This window comes from Mesoplodon densirostris, chromosome X (genome assembly GCF_025265405.1).
Source record: "Mesoplodon densirostris isolate mMesDen1 chromosome X, mMesDen1 primary haplotype, whole genome shotgun sequence".
NCBI lineage: Eukaryota > Metazoa > Chordata > Mammalia > Artiodactyla > Ziphiidae > Mesoplodon > Mesoplodon densirostris.
This window is the reverse complement of record NC_082681.1, coordinates 102,005,257-102,028,667: the sequence shown is the minus strand read 5'-3', so window position 1 is coordinate 102,028,667 and position 23,411 is coordinate 102,005,257. Positions and strand designations below refer to the sequence as shown.

The following is a 23,411-nucleotide window of genomic DNA, read 5'->3' as shown; positions in this document are numbered from 1 at the left end:
TGAAAGCTGTTAAAGCACCCCAGTGGAGTGTCAAAGACCACGACTCTACAGCATTAAGCCTTTGGTATTAGCATTTTGGGGGCGGTCATATGACACAAGAAATTCATGTGGCATTTACCAAAGCCCCTAAGTCGTATTTATCCGTACATTCGTTTTGTTCATTGACCCATTCATTCAACAAGTATTTATTAAGCACGATTCCATGCCAGACTCTGCTAGGTGCCCAGATTCAAAGATGAATCATCTATATTTTCCACCCTCCCTTGGCCACAGTGCCAGGAGAGATGGGCAGTGGCCAGTCCCGGGATGCTGGGAGAAAGGTACCTAGGTAAGTGGGTAGGGGGCACAGGGACCAGGTAGGAGTGCTGCTGGCCTGTCTGGACTCAGTCTGGAAGGGACCCCTGGTCCGGAGAGAGGAGACGTTGGGTGGGGAAGCTGGAGAGGGTCTGCCAGACTCCCAGAAGGAGCTTACAGTGGGTGCTGGGCAGTTGTTCATCATGGCGGGTGGGTGCATCATGACAGGCGGCAGGGCGGGACCAAAGCCTGGTCCACAGGGTCTTGTCTCCTTTGGAGGACTCTTGGTTGTATCATGGAGCAATGGGATGTATTGTTTTGGTGCCTTTTTGTTTAGGCCATAGGCAGAGGACTTGTTATTTATTTCAACCTGTTGAGATATCTTCCTATCCTGATTAGTCCTACATTTTATGCCACGAAAGTTGTAGAATGGGACTGCATTACCTAATGTGAATCACTAAAGGTGGCCAATTCCACCGAAGGGAAACGTGTTAGGTTGTGACGGACCTAGGTTCTTGGACTCCTTAATCAATAGAAATTGTTAAGAGGCCATAGGAGGAATTCAGGCGAGGCTTTAATGGGACTCGTGCTGCAGCACAAGGGAGCGAAAACAAGTAACAGGTATCCTTGCTGGCTCCCTGAGTGGGGGGATGAGCTGGCTCCTTACATGGGGTGGGGGTAGGGGCACGTCCAGGGGTCCGGGCCAGAGGGATGGCCTGGGAGGTCTGCCCACCCCCTTGGCGGTGCTGTGCGCAGGGATCATGCACAGTCCCCTGCTTTTGCTCCTGACACCTCAGAAGTGGCAGTTGGGTTTTTGCTCTTTTTGTATCTTGTTGTTGTTCCTAATTTGCCCCAACTGGGCATGTGTGCAGTTATTTTTAGTCCCTTATAGTTTTTTTGTCTTCTGTTGCTCGAAGGCCCAGGTGCCAGCACTGCAGCAAAGGGTCCTAGGTCCCAGCCTGTCTCAAGGTGACAGACACTTACCTGTGCTGCAGCTCTGGGGTGGGGCTGGGGTGAGAACACAAACCACTCGCTCTCCATTTTGGTGTCATTTCGACTTTAAATAAACCACTGAGAGAAAGACTACACAGTGAAAAAAATCCCTGGCCATAAAACATATCATGCTATACTCCGAGGTAACGGCAAAATACTTCCCTATAAAAAATGAAAAAGGAATCTGTGTCATCTAATTATACCCCAGCAAGCAAGTTCTTGTTCAATAAAACAATGAACATTGCCAATCACCAGTTTCCCTTCTACACATGAGAGCACCTGGACCCAGACATTTGGAATTTCACATCGGGGAGACTGAGATCGTCTGATGATGGAGAGTTTGAACTTTGATGATTCTTCTTCCATTTTATTATGATAAAATTGGCCTAGGTATTTCTGCCTTCCCAAATATGCGTGGGGATGTGGCTGTCGGTGGAGGAAGGCAGAGGCGGGAGCCAGGACCTTTCATCTTTGTATGGAAAATTGGAATTCAGCTTAGGCTGTAGTCACTGAGCTTTATTACCACCTTTCTGGCTGCCTCTGCTTTAAGAAGGTTGCTGCAACCCAAACTCTTTCTCAATTTACTAGATTTGCACTGTGTCCAAACACCTCAAGTTCCTCTTCTTGGCTTATCAAGAGGCTTCTGAGCAGCTCCTATCTAGGCTGGTTGCTCCTTATGCTTGGGGCTCAGCCATCACCCTGGGGTTGCCTCCTTCATCATGGAAATTCCCTCTGACTCTATCTTGGGTGGCATCCCCAGTTCCCTGGATTCCACGTTTTCCCCTTTCTTGATGTTTTCCAACATTTTGGTGGACCATCTCTTCCAGTTGCTTTCTGAGAAAGGATGCACAGGCAGCAATTTTATGAGACCTTGCATGTCAGAGAAGTTTTCTTTCTATGCTCACACTTAACTGATCGTTTGGCTGGATATAGAATTCTAAGTTGGATTACTTTCCCTTAGAATTTTGAAAGGCATTTTTCTATTTTCTCCCAGATTCGCTATTAAGAAGTCCAAAGCCAGAAATGTTCTCAATCCTTTGTATATAGTATATATTTTCTCCTTCGAAGCTTTAAGGGTCTTTGTCTCCAGTGTTCTGAAAATTCATGATGATATGTATTTATGTGAGTCTGTTTTCATCCATTGTATTAGATACTTCTGTGGTCCTTTCCATCTGTAAGATCGTGTCCCTTAGGTGTGGGAAATTTTCTTGAATTATTTCTTTGATGCTTCCTTCCCCTCTGTCTCTCTGTTCTCTCTTTCTAAAACTCCTTTTATTTAGACTTTTAGAGTAATCATTTAAAAACTGTTTTTTCTATTTCTCATCTCCTTTTCTTTTCTCTATTTTCTGGAAAACGTTCTAGACTTTACATTCCAATCCTTCTACTATTTTCTTCATTTCTGCTGTCATATTTTAATTTTCCAGTAGCTCGATTTTTACTCTCTAAAAGTTTCATTGTATTCCCTGAATGCTTCTTTTTAATACTATTAAAATAATGTTTCTTCTGGGACATTATCGATAGGTAGGTGTGTGCGCGTGTGTGTGCGCGTGTGTGCGCGCATGTGTGAAATTTACATTTCTCAGCATAGTTTCTGTTTCCTTCAGCTTGCTTCATCTGTTTTGGTCTTGGTCATTCATGTTAGAGGTTTCCCTTAGACGTCTGGTGATCACCAGTTATGTGTGCACATCTACAGCAGGGCACTAAAAAGCTGCTGGCAATCTCTATGTGTGGGGATGTGGCTTGCCAATTGCAGATTTCACTTTAGAGCAGCAGTTTTCAAAGTGTGGTCCCCGGACCAGCAGCAACATCACCTGGGAACTTCTAAGAAATGTACATTCTTAGGCCCCACTCCAGATTTATTGGATTTGAAACCCTGGCAGTCTGTGTTTTAACAAACCCTCCAGGGGATTCTGATGCAGGCTAAGTTTGAGAACCACCACTCTATGCTGATCTGGGTAAGCCTTTTAATTGGCAAATCTCTGATGTCAGTATCCGATCTCCTTCCTAGAGGGTCCAAGCCTGAATGTCAAGTTTCTGGGAGTTGAATGAGCAGGGAAGCTTGGCTGGGGGTACAATGTTCATTAAAAAAAAAAACATATCTAATCTCCCTGTTTTCAATTGGGCATCCTACTTCCAACTATGCTTTATATCCAAAAATAGAGATCTTTTTTATTTTTATTTTTTTAATTTTAATTTAAAATTTTTTTTAATTTTTATTTTTTATTGAAATATAATTGGTTTACAGTGTTGTGTTAGTTTCAGGTGTACAGCAAAGTGATTCAGTTTTATGTATGTTCTGATTCTTTTCCATTATACGTTATCACAAGATATTGAATATAGTTCCCTGTACTATACAGGGTCCTTGTTGTTTATCTATTTTATATACAGTAGTGTGTATCTGTTAATCCGAAACTCCTAATTTATCCCCCGCCCCACCCTTTCCCCTTTGTTAACCATAAGTTTGTTTTCTATGCAAAGACCCTTTTTTTTTTTTTTTTTTTTTTTGCGGTACGCGGGCCTCTCACTGTTGTGGCCTCTACCGTTGCGGAGCACAGGCTCCGGATGCACAGGTCCAGCGGCCATGGCTCACGGGCCCACCCGCTCCGCAGCGTGTGGGATCTTCCCGGCCCGGGGCACGAACCCGTGTCCCCTGCATTGGCAGGCGGACTCTCAACCACTGCGCCACCAGGGAAGCCCAAAAGACCCTTTTTAAAACCCTCTCCAGATACTAAGTAAAAGTCCAGTCTTCTGTCTGAGATGGGGGATGAGGGAGTGAAGGGATAGTCACTTAGGTTCACAGCACAGGGAAAGGCATCCGAACATCTGACTGCTTCTTAAGTGGACTTTCAGTTGATCCTCCTGTTCTTAGTACCAGTTTCACCTCCTCTTCCAGAAGTACCTGGCATTGCCACTTCTGAGTCTTTGGAGCGGGGAGAGGTTCTGCGATGCCATCCATTCAGGCCGCTTCTCAGCTTTCCCCACAGCCAGTTTGAGATTCAGCTTTCTCAGCCCTGCTCTAAGTTAGTCACCAAACAACCTTCTGCTTTCCAGCTTCCAAAACTCTTGGCTATTTTCTCCTTTCTCGTTCTCTTTATACTTGCAGGTGAATACCTTTTGAAAATCCCATTACTATCAGCTTCATGAAGTTTTGGCCTGGAGCAGAGGGATGGACGCATGTGTTCAATCCTCAATCTTTAACCAGACGTATCATTTTTCTCTAAAAGTGTTCCCTTTGGGGACAAGGAACTAGAAACCATCAATGAGAGAACAGAGTTTCCAGAATTGCTCCCTGCTGCGGCTACTGTAATCCGTGTCAGGGCTGGGGGTGTCTGACTGTGTTTTGGCCTGTCTGGGCCCCCTGAGTGAAAGGGAAAGGGGATCCAAGGCCTACTGTCATTCTGGCAGAGTCCCCATCTGAAAATATGGCTTCCATCCCTTGCTCAGGAGCCAACCATGGCTCCCCACTGTCTACAGTGTTTATCCCTCAAGGGGGGTGTTTTAACTGGGCTTCGTTCAACTCGCCCGGCACACCCCTCTGCTCTCCCCTTCCTTCCCTGACTACAGACACTGAAGTTCCTGCCCCCTGCCTGTCCCCTCACACCTAGAAGGACCTGTCTCTCCCCTTGGCCTGTGCAGACCCTGCCATCCCTCCAAGTCCAGCTGAGGTGCCCCCACTCCCTTTAGGCAGCCTCTCTGTGTGCTTCAGCTTCTTTCTGACCTCACACACTTGTCATCAGCATCATACAAGTTAGCCCTACAGTGTCAACTCCAAAAGGACACTCTGCCTCATCTTCTGGGCCTCCCACAGGGCCCAGCGTCATGCTGGGGACACTGGATATTAAATATATATATATTTGATTGATTGGTAAGGACTTACTGTGATTATCTCTTATAGTCTTTATTATTGATTTATATTAATATACTTTATTTTTAACACATTAATACATGATACATAGTATATATTAATACATACTAAAAAGTGACAAGCACTATCTTAGCCCAGTCCTCAATTTCCCTTTCCTTATGGTTTTTCTCTGTACAATCTTGCCCCACAAGCCTTAAGAGAAAGTAAGAAACTTTGCTTTAGTTGATTAATAGTCTGTTTTGGGTTTTCTTTGGCTGTGCCATGCGGCTTGTGGGATCTTAGTTCCCTGACCAGGGATCGAACCTGGGCCCTTGGCCCTGAAAGCATGGAGTCCTAACCACTGGACCGCCAGGCAATTCCCCTCTTTTGTTTTGTTTTTTATTAAAATACAGTTGATTTACAATATCATGCTAATTTCAGGTGTACAGAAAAGTGATTCAGTTTTATATATATATATATATATGTGTGTGTGTGTGTGTATATATATATATATATACACACACACACACATATGCACATATTCTTTTTCAGATTATTTTCCCTTATAGGTTATTACAAAATATTGAGCACAGTTCTCTGTATACAGTAGGTCCTTGTTGGTTATCTATTTTGTATATAGTAGTGTGTATATGTTAATCCCGTATACATTCTGGTTTTTTTTGTGACAGAATTTCTACCTGACAGTTTTTTCTTAAATATGTAAAAAATACATTGCACAAACTGCATTTTAACAATTTTTTCAGAAATCAAAATGAATCCACCAATAGCCCTAACCATCCTAATGCATTAAACAGTTCCCATTTTTCCACATTCCCTTTGTCTCCTCCTAATCCAGTTTTTTTAAAAATTGAGATGAAATGCACATAACATAAAATTAACCATTTTAAAGTGAACAATTCAATGGTGTTTAGTACATTCACAATGTTGTACAACCAATCACCTCTATCTAGTTCTAAAACATTGTCATCGTCCCTAAATAAAACCCTGTACTGATTAAGCAGTTATTCCCTATGCCCTCCTCCTCCCAGCCTCTGGCAGTCACCAATCTGCCTAATGCACTTTTAAAGAATTAATTTTTTTGTTTGTTTGTTTTTTGCGGTACGCGGGCCTCTCACTGTTGTGGCCTCTCCCGTTGCGGAGCACAGGTTCCAGACGCGCAGGCTCAGCGGCCATGGCTCACGGACCCAGCCGCTCCACGGCATGTGGGATCTTCCCGGACCAGGGCACGAACCCGTGTCCCCTGCAATGGCAGGCGGACTCTCAACCACTGCGCCACCAGGGAAGCCCAGTTTTTTATTGTAAAATATACATAACATAAAATTTACCATCTTAACCATTTTTAAGTGTCCTGTTCAGTGGCATTACGTACTTTGACAATGTTATGCAACCATCACCACCATCCATCTCCAGAACTTTTTCATCATCCCAAACAGAAACTCCATATCTATTAAACAACAACTCCCCATTCCCTCCTCCCCCCAGCCCCTGAAACCACCATTTTACTGTCTGTCTCTTTGAATCTGACTGTTCCCGGGGCCCTCATATAACTGGAGCCACACAGTATTTATCCTTTTGCGACTGGCTAATTTCACTTAGCATAATGTCTTCAAGATTCGTCCATGTTGTAGCAGGTCTCCACATTTCATTCCTTTTTAAGGTCAAAAAGGAATTTTTGATCATTTTGTTTATCCATTCATCCGTCGATGGACACTTGGGTTGTTTCCACCTTTGGGCTACTGTGAATAATGCTGCTGTGGACATTGACATACAAGTATCTGTTTGAGTCCCTGCTCCTAATCCACTTTGAACATAGTTGTGACAGTACCTCAGGCACAGTTTGGAGTTCTACTATTTCGTTTAATGTTATGTCACGCCTGCCTTTTCCATGTTGCCACATGGTCTTTATAATCATCCTTCTCAATAGCTGCATTATAGTCTGTCTCAGCAACTAGATTTTCACAAAGAAGTGCAGTGCCAGTTTAGACAAGTTCTCACAAGCCTTTGCACCCCGCATCCTTTGAAGGTTGGGAGCAGGATGCATTTGGAAAACTCTTGGGAGAAGCAGTTTGAGCCTGTAGCGCAGGCACCCCTGGCCTCGCCTCCTTTGACCTTTCATCCCCAGCCCCATCAAAGCTTCAGGAAACAAAAAGAGACAACCATGTCCCGCAAACAGATAACAACAAGCTGAAAGACAGAGAGAGGAGTTTCTCTGAAGTTCTATACTGAAAATGGGAGGGGGGTAAAGGAAGCGAGAGGAAGCTTGGAGCAAAGCAGAAGTGCGTTCCGGGGAGTTTGCATTCAGCCTCAGAGCGCAGCTGTGTGCGAGCCAGCACCGGGTGCCGTGTCCCCACTACCTCCGCCTCCACCCACATCCTTCGCGCGCATACTTTGGTAACCCCTACAACGCGCCTGCCGGAACACCGCTGTCCCATGCTTGCCCTGGCTCGTGTCAAATGCTATAAGCAGCACTCACGCGCCTTCAGAGCAGGGAGCAGCAGGGGCAGAAAACCGCTTTCGAGGACCCAGGGAACCGCTGCTGACAGCCGTGGGTGCCCGGTAGGGAAAGAAAATGTTTTGTTTGGCTTTGTTTTGTTCACAGAGCCTCCTTTCCCAGCCCTGTTCACCTTAACAACATCACTTGAAGCCACAAAGCAGCTTAATTATCCTGCCTTTTAAAACTTTGAACTAGGCAGGTTGGATTCCTTGTGTTAGAATCCTTTCCCTCCTTTAAGAGCTGAAAGGCGCTTCCCTGCTCAGCCTGGTTTTAAAACCCTCACACCAAGCATGGAAAATTCTATAAATACCAAATGCAAACCTGGAGTTTAACCTTTAATTATTCTAGCCTCCAGCTTAACCTCCCGATTCCACCATTTTCTTTCTGTATACACGCTTCCTTTAAACTCTGTCCAGAGCTTGATCAACGTGAATAAAAAAATCTCCTTGGGAAGATGTTCAGAGTTGCCAGAAAATGAATAGGAATCGTAAAGTGGGTGTGATCTTCAGAGGACCGCTCATCTGACAGCCTGTTTTTCTGCATTGATGCCAGAGGTTTGCACCGCTTTGATTGTCTGAAATCACTGCAATACCCCCCAAAACAGGTCAAGCCTATATGTTGGCTTGGCCCCATTTTCTCTTAGGCGGTCTCCTGGATGCCTTTGTTCTGAGGACCTCTCTTCCGGTCATCTACTGCTGCATAATGAATCACACCAAAATCAGTGGCTTGAAACAACAACGAATCATTTATTTTGCTGACAAATCTGTAGTCTGGACAAGGCCAGTGGGGACAGAATGTCCTCTGGGGTGGCTCAAAGGGTAGGGGGTGACTCAATGGCTGGCTGCTGCCGGGACCTCAGCTGGGATTGTTGGCTGTGGCCTCTCCACGTGGCCTCTCCCTGTGGCTTCCTGGCTTCTTCACAGCATGGTGGCTGGGTTCTAAGAGTGAGTGTCCTGGGGGAACAAGATAGAAGGGCATGGCATTTTTAGGACCTAGTCTCGGAAGTCACATAGCTTCACTTCTGCTGTATTCTATTGGTTGAGGCGGTCATGAAGGCCTGATCAGGTTCAAGGCGAGAGGGTGTAGACACCACCATCAGAAGTATTGTCATTGGAGTGTCGTTGTCACATCGAAGAAGAGCCTGTGGGATGGGAGATAGTGTGGTGGCTATATTTGTCTGCTTGGGCTTCCATAACAAAATACCACAGACGGGGTAGCTTAAACAACAGACATTTATTTTCTCACAGTCCCAGAGGCTGGAAGTTCAAGATCGAGGCATTGGTAGGTTTGGTTTCTCCTGAGGCCTCATTCCTTGGCTTGCAGACAGGCACCCTCTCTGTGGTTTTCCCTCTGTGCATGCAAGTCCCTGGTGTCTCTTCCTCTTCTTATAAGGACACCAATCCTAATGGGTTAGGGCCCCACCCTTATGACCTCACTTAACCTTACTTGTCTCTTTAAAGGCCCCATCTCTAAATACAGTCATATTGGGGGTTAGGGCTTTAACATACGGATTCGTGGGCGGGGGGGCGGCGGGGACACAGTTCAGTCCCTCTTTGGAAAATACAGTCTGCCATAGGCCCTTAGCTATTTTCCTCTCTGAGTTTCTCAAGCTGAAATCATCCTTCTTGAGTGATAAGGGGGTCAACAGGACAGTGTCGAGCTTGACCTGCTGGTGAGACTTGGAAGATGCTGTTGCATAAAGATCTTTCCCTCTGTGAGCCCAGTCCACCTGCCAAGCCTGGGGCACAGAAATGTTTGAGGACAAGCAGCGTGCTCCTCACTTCTAAAGTAGCTGTGCAGAAGAGCCACGGCAGACCCTGTGACAGCTCAAATCTCGTGGTGGTTTTGTGTCGTGTCACCTCAGCTAAGCTGGAGCCTTTTCCAGAATTCCCTTCCTTTTATGATTCCACATTAGAGGTGGTCAGAAGAGAAATTTGCACAACATTTGGAAGGTGGCAGAGAAGCAGCTGCTACTCCTCTCTGGCCATCATGGTTAGATGCAATAAGAGACAGGAGGTGCCAGAAGGGACCATTTTGTCCTTTCTCTCTCCTGCTCTGCAGGCCTTGCTGAGCCACAGCCATGCCAGGCCTGCCACCAGACATAGAGACACATCTTCTGTGGGCTGTTCCCCCAACTCCCCCTCGTGGCCCTGCTCTGGCAGCTGCTCGTGCCTGGCTTCAGGAGGGCTGGCTAGTGACTCTCCTTGGACCCTCCAACTTCGCCTTTGGACCCTTCCTTTCCCAGACTCTCCCACAGTTGGGTCAGCTCTTGTTCCATGATGAAGCCCTTCCTGCATAATCCTCATCGTGGTCTGCGTCCCTGCTCCAGCCCCAACTGGTATAACCTCCTTGTCCTTTCTGTCGCAGTCTCTTCATAGTAATGCCCAGGCATGGGTGGCCTCCCATGAATTTGATGAAAATCCTTCAGAACAGAGACCTCAGGGTCAAGCAGTACCCTCCCCTCCACCCATAACCCACACAACGCGCTATGCTCACAGCAGCCCAGAGAGAAACCCGGGGACTCATGCACCCAGCTCCCTAAATAGGTTCTACACTCAAAGGAATATAAAATGGGGTCCTCACCTCCGTAAGGCCTGGTCCACATCCTTGAGACGGGACGCACCCATGCGGAAGTCTAAGTGACGATACTTGAAGACAAAATGGGGTCAGCATCATAGGGAAGATAGAAACGATGCAGGGACTTCCCTGGTGGTCCAGTGGTTAGGACTCTGTGCTTACACTGCAGGGGGCGTGGGTTTGATCCCTGGTGGGGAACCTATGATCCTGCAAGTTGTGTGGCACAGCCAAAAAAAAAGAAAAAGAAAAAGAAACGATGCAGCTCAAGAGTTCAAGGGAGGAAGATATTTATTTTCTGGAGTGGAGGGAGTGGTCAGCATTATTTGACACTTTTTGGTTTAATCAGAGTTGGGCATGAAGTCTGGCTGCCCAGTGTCTGTGCCCAGAGTGAGATTCTGGTTGGGAGTGGGGTGTGTCTCCTTGTCTCCATGCCCTGAATGGTGGTGTTGGAGTCAGGACGGGGCAGCAGAGCTGGGCCCTTTCAGGACTTCTTGAAGCTGGGAGGAGTCTTTGGGCCCAAAGCAGGGCCCCCCTGCCCCGGGCACCCTCTCTGCTGAACAGCGCATCAGCTCCCTGCTCTGGAAGGTTCTCCTTAGGCCCGGCACTGAGGTGCGTCCTCACTTTCCCCGTGACATCAATTTCTCCCCCAGGCTTTAGAAACAGGGTGAACACAGCCAAACACTGGAGAGCCCATGGGTTCTGCACAGTGCACTTCGAGGGGACAGGTCTTTCCCATGTTCACTGATGGCACCCTAATAATCCCTCAACATTAAAAACAATGAACTCGCCCAAAAGGTTAATAAATCAGTTTGATAGGCTGGACTCACTTTCAAGCGACTTTCAAGTGGTCTTGACCCGAGTAATGAAACATTTTTTGCACATTTTGAGTATATTTATTTACTTACAAATCACATTCATGTGCTAATGTTTTCTGCTAAGAGCATAAGGCCATATGTGTGTGCGAGGCCCATTCTTAACAATAGAAGTTGAAAATCTGCATCTCAAATGATCTTCTGAAGTCTGAAATTTTTCTTTTTTTTTTTTTTTTCTTTTTTGCGGTACGCGGGCCTCTCACTGTTGTGGCCTCTCCAGTTGCGGAGCACAGGCTCTGGACGTGCAAGCTCAGCGGCCATGGCTCACGGGCCTAGCGGCTCCGCGGCATGTGGGATCTTCCCAGACCGGGGCACGAACCCGTGTCCCCTGTCTCGGCAGGCGGACTCTCAGCCACTGCGCCACCAGGGAAGCCCTGAAGTCTGAAATTTTTAAAATGTACTCTGTGTCAAATCTGATTCAGATCACGGTGTTTCCTCCTAATCGGGCTGGCAGAGCTCTGGAACCCAGAGCTGGCCAGTTCCTTCCTAGCTGATGGTTGCTTTCACAGCATTATCTGCAAGCCATGGTTTCTTTAGAGGAGACATTTCAAGCCCCTTGCCCATTTTGTGATGATTAGTTTAGTTAGAGCAAGATCATATAATTTGCAAATCACTCGACATGGCACTCATAACAGGCCATTTACTGAGGTGAAAAATCATGCAAGGCGGATGCCAGCCAAGTTCCAGGACTGTCACTCTTCCCTTGGCATTCCTTGCCTGTCACACTGGATGCCGAGCAGTGACATTCAGCCTGAGTGAGGCCATGTGGTCAATCTACATGTTGCATATTGGTCATTGTAACAGTCAACTCTTCCTGCAATTATGCTACAAAACAAACACTCCGAAACTCGGCGGCTTACAACGATAGGCATTTATGGGTTTTTGTCGCTCCTGGTCCTGCGGGGTCTTAATGGATCTTGGCTGGGCTGGGCGACTTCAAGCTGCAGGTTGGCCAGGCTTGGTTCCAGCTTGCAGGTTTTGTGCAGGTCTGGAGCCCAGGCTGATGTGATTGTAGCCACCTAAGACCTGTTCTTCTCTTAGTGATGGCAGAAGCTCAAGAGGGCAAATCACACACCACACAACACATTTACAGTCCTGCTCACAAGCCACATCCACTAATACTCCTTTGGTCAAGTGCAACGTCACTGGCATGGGGGGAGTATATTCCCCCCCACAGTGGGAAGCACTTCAAAGTGACATGGCAAATGGTATTAATTCTGTTCCATGCAGGTGATGAATTAGGATCCATAAGCCAAACCACCACAGTGATATAAACAGAACTTCTAAAGTTCTAGTATCTTCTTCCTATCTGTGTTAGTTTGCTTGGGCTGCCGTGACAAGGTACCATAGACAGGATGGTTTAAACAACCCGAAATATATTGTCTCACCCTTCTGGATGCTGGAAGTCCAAGATCAAGATGTCAGCAGGGTTGATTCCTTCTGAGGGCTGCGAGGGAAGGCTCTCCCAGGCCTCTCCTCTTGGCTTGTCTTTCTCCTGTGTCTCTTCACATCATCTTCCTTCTATGTGTATCTCTGTCCAAATTTCCCCACTTTATAAGGACACTAGTCGTATTTTTTAGGGCCCACCCTAAAGATCTCACCTTAACTTTATTACCCCTTTAAAGATCCTATCTTCAAATAAGGTTGCATTCTGAGGTCCTGGAAGTTAGGACTTCAACATATGAATTTTGGGGAGGGGAACATAATTCAACCCATTAACACTATCCCTCAAAGAATTGTCTTGTGTACCACTTAGGGTGTGTGTGCCCCCACTTTGGAGACTTTCTGGCGTAGAGAAAGTTCTCTTGCACCTGGCCATGACTGATACCTCTTGGCCCGGTGTTGAGCAGGAGACAAAGGCTCCAGACTTTCAGACCCCGCCGCAGCCCCACGACCGTCAGGAGAAGTCCTGACCTCTTTGGCCACACCATACCCAAGCCTTAGGTTAAGTTCATCAACACATCTCTGCCAAGGGGGAGGGGGAGTGGCAAAGGGATGGAATGGGAGTTTGGGATTAGCAGATGTGAAGTATTATATATAGAATGGATAAACAATAGTGTCCTACTGTAGAGCACAGGGAACTGTATTCATATCCTGTGATAAACCATAGTGGGAAAGAATATGAAAAAGAACGTGTATATATATGAATAACTGAATCACTTTGCTGTACAGCAGAAATTAACACAACATTTTAAATCAACTATACCTCAATGAAATTTTTAAAAGTTCATCAATGCATCTCACACCCGCTTTGCCAGAGAGGGAAAAAAATCTATCCTGTTGGCTATAAGGTGTCACGGAGGCAAAACCTGTGTGTCAGTCTTACCGTCTGTGAAATGAGTACTTCGCCTCCCTTTAATGGGGTGTCATGATGTTTATTTATTTTATTTATTTATATTTTGGCTGCATTGGGTCTTTGTTGCTGCGCGCAGGCTTTCTCTAGTTGTGGCGAGCGGGGGCTGCTCTTCATTGCGGTGTGCGGGCTTCTCATTGCAGTGGCTTCTCTTGTTGCGGAGCACAGGCTCTAGGCGTGCGGGCTTCAGTAGTTGTGGCATGCAGGCTCAGTAGTTGTGGCTTGTGGGCTCTAGAGCACAGGCTCAGTAGTTGTGGTGCACAGGCTTAGTTTCTCCGCGGTATGTGCGATCTTCCTGGACCAGGGCTCGAACCCGTGTCTCTGCATTGGCAGGCAGATTCTTAACCACTGCACCACCACAGAAGTCCCTCGTGATGTTTAATGTTTGCCAGAAAAGCCCTAGAGGAAAGGGCAGAATGAATCGCACTGATGATTCTATAGCACAATCCTACTTTTCTTACTCATGCTCAGGAAGGGGTCTGGGACAAAGGATTGAGCTCACATAAGTCTGCGTTCCAATGGAAGGGTTGGAATGGACCAGGATGTATGCACGCAGTAAATATCTTTAACACTTTACAGGAGCTCGCAAGGAGGCAATTCTCTTAGCAGAGTGCCCCAGAACGCTGGTCTGATTCATTCCTGAGTGACGTGGCCCACACGTGCTCCCTGTTACAGCAGAAACAAGTGTCCTTTCTGCCCCGTCAGCGTTTTCCGTCCTGGCATAAATTAGGTACACTCTCGCCATTTCATTAAGAAATTATATCTCTGATGTGATACATGGGGTTTCCAGAGGTGGACAGAAAAGCCTGCCTGTGGCCGCACCACTTCCCCTAAATACAATGACCGCTCCTGTGACACCTCTCCTTTAGGGACAGGAGGAAGCGACACAAGCAGCCCCACTAGACACGCCACCGCAGACTACAAGACTGTCGCTGAATGATCAACAGCTTCCTTTCTTCCTCCCCATCCCCACGCCTGGTGATGGAACATTCCAGACATCTGGAATTATGACTGGTTAAATGCAGTCAAACACAGATTTCTTTTTGTGGAACTATTCTGATCTAAGACCCAGGAGGGCAGGGATATTGGGTAATTGCCATCCGTGCAATAAACATATTATGGAAGTTTATAAACTTGGCCTATCTCTTGGCTGCTTTAGGCTTCTGGTGTGTCTGGGATGGCTTTGATTTTGAAATCACTTAGACGTTAGGCAGACTTGCCCTCTCCCAGCGTTTGCAGTACAATCTGATAAACACATCTGTGGCAAGTCCTGTTTGGGGTAGTTTGGGGCAGACCAAAGGATAGAGTACTTTTTACGAAATAAATACATACATAAAAAAGCATGTCTGTGACTCAACCGGGGTTGGGAAGAATGGAAAATATCACAAGATATTCTGTGCACGTGGTATCTAATCTCCCTTTTAGACAGAAGAAATTCAAATGAGCCTCTGCCCTTAAAACTTTGATTATCAGAAACTTCGTCTTAATCAGAGCTTGCCATAAACTCTGTGTGCTCAGCTGACTTGTGTATTTAACATTCTTGATATTCTCTGCTGTTCCAATTATCCAAATTTTTTCTAAAACTCAATTTCCCAGGGCCTCGTGGTGTTCAGCTAATCAAGCTTTAACTTTTTTAAAAAGTGTTTATCTCTAGCTCTCTACATACACACTGCGTATATAGACACACAGGCCCCAGATCCAGGAAGATGTCAGGGTGCTTTATAGGTGGGCCGAGTGCACAGCCGTGGTGTGGTATTTGCTGACGCAGGGGCAGCCCTGGGCCTGCCCGTGTCTGTGCCCTGTGTGAACCTTTCCCTGCCTCTTCCCGGTGCCACCCACGCTCGCTGGGACCCTCATCCCGAGCAGGAGTACTAGGAAGGCAGAGGGTGTGTTCCGTGGACAGATATTTTGCTGGCTCCTGCTTCCCTCTGGGTCCTCCTCAGTGGCTCAGAAAGATTAGCCTTCAGAAATGTGGTTAACACACACTGCACTCATAACTCAAGCCCGTAGATCACAGCACACAATCACAGGAAATGCCGCCTGTCAGAACGACGTGCATGCTCACGCGTCAGTCCACACACACACACACACACACACACACACACACGGCGCCCCCAGACCCACGTTGCCACGCATCCCCCCCACCTGGCTCCACCCGCATCCCCAGCATGTGCCCTGCATATACTTGGGCCCAGCAGCTGGGGGAGAGGATCCACTTTTTTTTTTTCAATCTCTGTGGCCTCTTCTCTTCCCATTCTACGTCTGGTCCACAAGGGTCAAGAATCTTTGAGAAAGTCGATCTTGGCCCCATTCCAAGCACCAGAAGGGATGGGGCCAGAGATTGTGTTATTTCAGTTGTGGGAGGGGAGGCCTGCGATGGTCTGCCTGGGATCCGGCACGACTGCATCCCGCAGCCTGGCCGCGCGGGGCCAAATGTCTGCTCAGCATCTTCTGCACATGCCCACCGAGTCCCACTGCCCTTTGAACCAAGCTCTTTTTTGCCACTGGAATGTTCTTTCCCCCTTTCTCTGCCTATTGAAATCTTCCCCTTTCCTCAATGCCTCGTTGCGAGCCCCACCTCCCCTGAAGAGGCCAGCTGGAAATGATCTCTCTCATTTCAACTCTTAAAAGCTTTATTTTCTATAGCACTCATTGGTCCCAAAGTAAACACTGCCATTGGGCGTTTGGGTTTTTTTTTTTGTGTGCATGTGAGAGCAGGGACTTTGTTTTGTGCTTCTCTGCCTCCCAATGCAGCCTAAATATGATGACTCGCACATAATAGGCACTCAACAAATGTTTGTGGATGATGATAAGACCAACAGCTACCATTAATTGAGCATGTACTGTGGGCCAGGCACTTATCTAGATGATTCTATTTAGTCTTTTGGGTTTTGATTAAATACATTTTACATATACAAAACTTTAATATGTTCTCTTTATAAAAAATGTAATACATGGAGTAAGAAGTGAAAGCCTTTCCCGTCTCACTCTCTACCCCCCTTTATCCCACCCTCTTATCTTGTGAGAGATAATCACCCTTACTACTTTATTCTGTCTGGCTTTTGTCTAATATTTATATATATGTGTAAGATATACATGTACACAGTTTTAAATATGCATACACGGAATTATACCAGATGTACAGTAACTCACAGTTTAAATGTCACAAAATCTTAATAGGAGAAGTATTAGTTTTATTTTAAAAGCGTTTTTAAAAATTTTCTTTTTTTTTTTTTTTTTTTGTCTGTGTTGGGTCTTCGTTGGTGCGCGCGGGCTTTCTCTAGTTGCAGCGAGCGGGGGCTACTCTTTGTTGTGGTGCGCGGGCTTCTCACCGCGGTGCCTTCTCGTTGCGGAGCACAGGCTCTAGGTGCGTGGGCTTCAGTAGTTGTAGCACGCAGGCTCGGTAGTTGTGGCTCGCGGGCTCTAGAGCACAGGCTCAGTAGTTGTGGCGCATGGGCTTAGTTGCTCCGGGGCATGCGGGATCTTCCCGGACTAGGGCTCGAACCCGTGTCCCCTGCATTGGCAGGCGGATTCATAAACACTGCGCCACCAGGGAAGTCCCTGGTTTTATTTTATTATTATTTTTTTTTTTTTCTTGCGGTACGCGGGCCTCTCACTGTTGTGGCCTCTCCCGTTGTGGAGCACAGGCTCCGGACGCGCAGGCTCAGCGGCCATGGCTCACCGGCCCAGCCGCTCCGTGGCATGTGGGATCTTCCCAGACCGGGGCACGAACCCGCGTCCCCCGCATCGGCAGGCGGACTCTCAACCACTGCGCCACCTGGGAAGCCCCTTTATTTTAGATTTGAGAACAATTGAGGCTCAGAGAGGTGAATGAACTTTTCCAAGGTCACACAGATAGAAAGTGGAGGGGCTGGAGTTTGAACCTGGCCTCTACGCTTTCAGTCTGAGTCATTGTGGGGTTTCGGAGTTTCCATCTGTGTCCGAACACCTTGGGGGCTTGTTAAACGTATAGATTTCCACGTGGCCCTCAGCCCTGGATTCGGAGTAGGTTCAGGATGAGGCTCTGCATTCTGTAGGGCAACACTCAGCCCCAGGTGATTCTGATGTATAAACACACTCCTTTGAAGGCATCCACGGTGGTCGTCTCCTGCCTTTTATAGCATCATCTACTCCAGCTAGACAGCCAGGGGCGGTAGAGCGGTGGTGTAGCCCTCCCGAGCCAGGCTACCTAGGTTCAAATCCTGGCTCTGCTGCTTCCAACTGTTAACTTGGGCAAATTAATGAACCTCTCTGAGCCTCAGTGTCCTCATCTGTAAAATGGGGATGGCCAATAATAATGCCTCACTACTGTGGTTGTTGTGAGGATTACATGAAGGTAACAGACATAAAGCACTTAGAGCAGCACCTGGCAGAGTAACATCTGTACAGGTTGCCACTGTTGTTAGAGCTAAACTATTCTGGAAGCTTTCTGGGGAGCCCCTTAGGTCTCCGGCTACTGTTTGACAGCAGGATTACGTGTGTGGTTCTCAGATTGGGTCCGTTGTGAGGGCACCTGCACAAACATTCTGCTTGGATGTGCCTAGAAAGGTCCACTTGAGTTGAGGCCGTTCCCTGTCCATCTGTTCTAATGACAGGCAGCTGGAAGGACTTCTAAAGAATCCTGCCACCTCAGGAGGCTTTTTCTTGTTTCTACCTTACCTCTCTCCTGCTTCTGTTTTAGAGGGCAGCCCTTTGTGGCTGCTGGTGGTGTCTAGCCAGATGCCCTGCACTGATCCCAGCTGAGCAGCTCACAGCTTCAGCCTTCTCTGTGGAGCAGCCCTCCACCCTACAGGGGCAGCCTCGCCCAGAGCTGATGGCTTGGGGCTTATGTGCCCTCCTGGCCCCCATGGAGGTGGCCTGTGGTCGGTGACTGACTGATATGGGAGATATAAAGGCCCACCCCCTGTGGCAGGTATGGGAATGAATGACTCTGCGATGGTGCCCCGCCTCCTTTTCCCCTGCCCCTACCCGCCTCCCTCCAGGGGATCAGGCTGAGGCTAGGCTTTGGCCACATCTCCATCTTTGCTTGGCTTCTTTCCCTGCCCTATTCTCCTTCCCTCCCACCTTTACCTGTGTCTCCTGAGAGCCCTTCCAGCAATCATTCACTTGTACAAGAATCCATGTCTGGGGCTCTCTTTCTGGAGAACCTGACCTAAGTCACTGCTAGTCACCGTGGCCTGCAGCAATAACCCTCGAGGTGCACGGAGAGTGTTCCAAGCCATTCCCGGGCCTCTCTGTCCCCTACTTAAGTAATTAGTTCCCTCCTAGGACCTGTTTTCCAACCTCTAATCAGAAGTTGGCATGGGGGGCTGCTGGGGGAGTATGATAAAGGAAAGAAGGAACCGTGGTGCGGTGTGAAGCTGAGAAACGCAGTTACCTGGGACTCAGGAACAGTGGGAAAGTCCTGCTCAAAACCCAGTGTCAGGACCACCCGCTGGAGGCACTCGGTTGCCTCTCCTTTCTGCGCATGTACACTGTGAGGTCACGAGCCCTGGATGCCAGCAAAATTACATTAGTTAGTGGCTCTTGCTGCACATACATTAAGCTTAGTATAGTGAAGGCTAGCTATTTGGGAAATACAGAAGTGTTTTAAACCTGTTTATGTCATTGTTTTGTGGGTTTGGAGGGGCAGGAAGGCTCTGGAAGTTCACATAGGCCACCGACGTGGACCTGCCCTGGGCCGTTACAGAAACAAAATGACCACCTGGAATGGCCGTCCTGCCCGCTGCCTTTCGGTCAAGCACTTTCTTGACAAGTATCTGTTGACATCAGAGCCTTTGTGTTTCTCTGTGCAGTGCAGTTCCCTGAATACTGTCTTTCCAGAAACTGTTTGGTAGGCAGGTGATACTGCTGTAATGTTGTTCATTTGGTTTTTTTTAAAATAGTGTTTATTTCTTTTTACTGGTTGACAGTTCGATTTATTTATTTATTTATTTATGGCTGTGTTGGGTCTTCGTTTCTGTGCGAGGGCTTTCTCTAGTTGTGGCAAGCGGGGGCCACTCTTCATCGCGGTGCACGGGCCTCTCACTATCACGGCCTCTCTTGTTGCAGAGCACAGGCTCCGGACGCGCAGGCTCAGTAGTTGTGGCTCACGGGCCCAGTTGCTACGCAGCATGTGGGATCTTCCCAGACCAGGGCTCAAACCCGTGTCCCCTGCATTGGCAGGCAGATTCTCAACCACTGCGCCACCAGGGAAGCCCGTTCATTTGGTTTTTAACTCCCTTCCTTAGTTCTCTGAGCGAAGCCGTGTGATATGTGGCCTGTTGCTTCCCTTCAGAGGTCCGGGCTGGAGAAGGCCTGGAAAGGGGATGTCAGATACCCACTAAGGACGCTTTGATTCTCTGTCAAAATTAGTTCTGATTTTAATACAAAATACGATAACACTAATTAGGGCAAAATGTAAAGAAACACAAACACCTACAGGCAAATCTAGCAACTTTCTACGTAAATTTTAACTCACAAATATATGCTTATCTCCTAATTTTTCTTCTTTGGCTTCAAGAAGAAACTTTCGTTTACTCCCAACTATGTTTCACTGGATTTTGAAAAATGTCAGGCCTGGGTAAATTTTCCCAGCTCCCTCATAACTGGATGTGTCCATGTGGATGGTCCAATATTCACTCAACTATCCAACTATATATAAATATATATATTAAAATTTTTTTTTAGTTTAAAATTTTATTTTATTGAATTATAGTTGATTTACAATGTTGTGTTAATTTCTGCTGTGGAGCAAAGTGATTCGGTTTTATATATATATATATATGTATACACACATTCTTTTTCATATTCTTTTCCATAAATATATATATATATTTATAATAAATTTTCTTTTTTAGAGCAGTTTTAGGTTTACAGGAAAACTGGGCAGATGGTATAGAGTTCCCATATACAACCCCCAGTTTCCCCTATTATTAACATCTTGCATTAGAATATTGGTTCGATATTGATGACTCCATATGGATACACTATTACTGACCAATGTCCATAGTTTACATTGGGGTTTACTCTTTGTTGTATACATTCTGTGGATTGTGACAATGCCTAATGTCATGCATCCACCATTACAGTATCATACAGAATAGCTTCACCCCCTAAACATCCTCTGTGCCCCATCTATTCATCCCTCCCACTCCCTCAACCCCTGGCAACCACTGATCTTTTGACTGTCTCCATAGTTTGGTCTTTTCCAGAATGTCAAATAGTTGGACGCATCCAGCAGGTAGCCTTTTCAGATGGGCTTCTGTCACTTGGTAATCAGCATTTCCGCTTCCTCCACGTCTTCTCATGGCTTGCTAGCTCATCTCTCTTTAGCGCTGGACCATATTCCATCGTCTGGATGTACATGCCGCTTCCTCTGCACTAGACACTGATGGGAGAGCTAAAGAGATCCAAGGGAGGCTAAGCATCAGTCTTTACCTTCGGGCAACTTCTAGTTTAGCTGGGGCCAGAAGACACACACCCATGCAAAGTCGGCTCGTGATATTAAACAGTAAGTCAGACATGCTGAAAGACACATATGGAATGAATAACTGTTCCAGCAGTTCGGGGAAGGAAGAGTTCGTGGAAGGTTCCACAGAAGAAATGCGATGGGAGGAGGGTGGGGAGAGACCGAGAGGATTTGAGGAAGGCTTTGCGTGTCTCAGCTTTTAACCCTGTGTCCTCTGACCCAGGCTGTAGACAGAGAAAAGAGAGAAGGGAAATGACATGCCCACGGTCTCCCTGTCCAGCCCATGTCCAGCCTCCCTGGCTCAGGACCAGCCCCGCCTGGGGAGTCTCTGGCCATTAGCTCGCAGGTGGCTGAAGCCAGTCCCTCTCTCAACACGTGCAAAACTGCAACAAGGAAACTGGTGTCTTTCTTAAATTCTATCTCCAGGCAGCAAAGCCTCTCAAATCTTGAGCTAAACTTTTGTGTGTGTATGGAGTATAAAATTTACTTTAGAAGAGATTCTTTTTTATACTGTTTTATGTGTGTGCATGTGGTGAGCTAGGTTTTCGGATACCAGGAAATTTTTATTTTTTTAATTGAAGTATAGCTGACTTACAATATTTAGCTTAGTTTCAGGTGTACAGCAAAGTGATTCAGTGATACACACACACACACACACACACACACACACACACACACACTCGTTGTTTTTCAGATTCTTTTCCCTTATAGATTATAAGATACTATAGTTCCCTGTGCTATACAGTAGGTCCTTGTTGTTTATCTATTTTATATATAATACTGTGTATCTGTTAATCCCAAACCCCTAATTTATCCCACCCTCCCCCAGGAAATTTTTATTCTAGTCTTCATATTTTTTCTGCATTAAAAAAAATGAGTGCTTCACGAATTTGCGTGCCGTCCTTGTGCAGGGCCCGCGCTAATCTTCTCTGTATGGTTCCAATTGTAGTGTATGTGCTGCTGAAGCGAGCACTATCCTCTTTCTTTACTGTGGTAAAATATACATAACATAAAATTTACCATCTTAACCTTTTTGAAGAGTCCGGATCAGTGGCATTAAAGACATGTGCATTGTTGGGCAACCATCACCACCATCCAGCTCCAGAACATTTTTATCTTCCCAAACTGAAACTCTGCACCCATTAAACATTGACTCCTTCTTTCCTCCTGGCAGCCACCATCCTACTTTCTGTCTCTATGAATCTGACCACACTAGGGACCTCCTATAAGTGGAATCATACATTTGTCCTTTTGTGTCTGGCTACTGTTTTCCACAGTGGCTACACCATTTTACATTCCGGTCAGCAGTGCACAAGGGATCCAGTTTCTCCACGTGCTCGTCAACACTTGTTATTCTCTGTTTTTTCTGGGTTTAGAAAATAGCCATCCTGATGGGTGTGTGTGAAGTAGTCTTTCCTCGTGGTTTTGATTTTTTTTTTTTTTTTTTTTGCGGTACGCGGGCCTCTCACTGTTGCGGCCTCTCCCGTTGCGGAGCACAGGCTCCGGACGCGCAGGCTCAGCGGCCATGGCTCACGGGCCCAGCCGCTCCGCGGCATGTGGGATCTGCCCGGACCGGGGCACGAACCCGTATCTCCTGCATCGGCAGGCGGACTCTCAACCACTGCGCCACCAGGGAAGCCCGGTTTTGATTTCTTTAGCTAAACTTCTGTTTGTTGGGGAAAGAGTTGAGAGTAACGATTCCTGTACAGGATGTTAACTGTGAGTGGACTCAACTTTGCCTGTCAGAGGCCAGCCTTCCCACCTCTGGCAGGTCACCTGTGTCCTCTGAGGCCTGTCGTATAAAATATGCAGGAAGTGTCAAAATCCCTTCCCTGAGGATTATTGATGCCATTGGTTCATATGTAAAAAGTTCTTCTAGATATTTCAGTGCATGCATTTTATCTTTCGTTAATTCATTTTCTAAATGGCAAGCAAGTGCAAATACAGGTGGCCCAGAGACTGGGGTGGGGAGGCCTGGGTCACCCCCGCATAAGAGCGCTGGGCGCCGGATGTGTGGGAGGAGCACAGAATTGGGAGCCCTCCTTCTTGTTTCCCTTTCTCCCACCTCTGTTAGCAAGATTTTTGTTTTTGCTTTTGCAACACATTCCAGTGTCTGTTGTCGAGCCCACACAAGGCTTTCTAGGAAAGCCAAAGGCCAGGCCCTGGCTCCCTTGGCTGATAAAGATGAAGTGAGCCACTCAGATTTGGACAGTTTCTTACTTACATAAACAGTGAAAGGAAGATTAGTCAGAGGTACCAGCTCCCTGGGTGTTTGCCTCACCCCCAAAAGGATGACATCAAAACAAAATGGGCCCGATGGGCCGATTCTAGACTGGCGGTATAAAAATACAAAACGAGGCAGTTTTGTACAAGCTCTATCTTGAGGGGGGTGGTATGAAAATTTCCTAGCTCACCAGAACCCAGGAGGTGATGAGAAACCATCCCCTGAAAGCCTCCCATGGCAGATAGGGGGGTGTTATGGGCTGAATTATATCCCCCCCAACCCCAAATTC

The 23,411-nt window shown here is 46.9% G+C and overlaps 1 non-coding gene across 1 annotated transcript; it reads right to left on the bottom strand.

Annotated features, from left to right (window-relative positions):
- Positions 1 to 21,764: 21,764 nt before the first annotated feature.
- Positions 21,765 to 21,871, bottom strand: LOC132482853 (U6 spliceosomal RNA). The gene has a single exon (XR_009531012.1). It is a non-coding gene; the product is annotated as a U6 spliceosomal RNA (small nuclear RNA).
- Between the last annotated feature and the right edge of the window lie 1,540 nt (positions 21,872 to 23,411).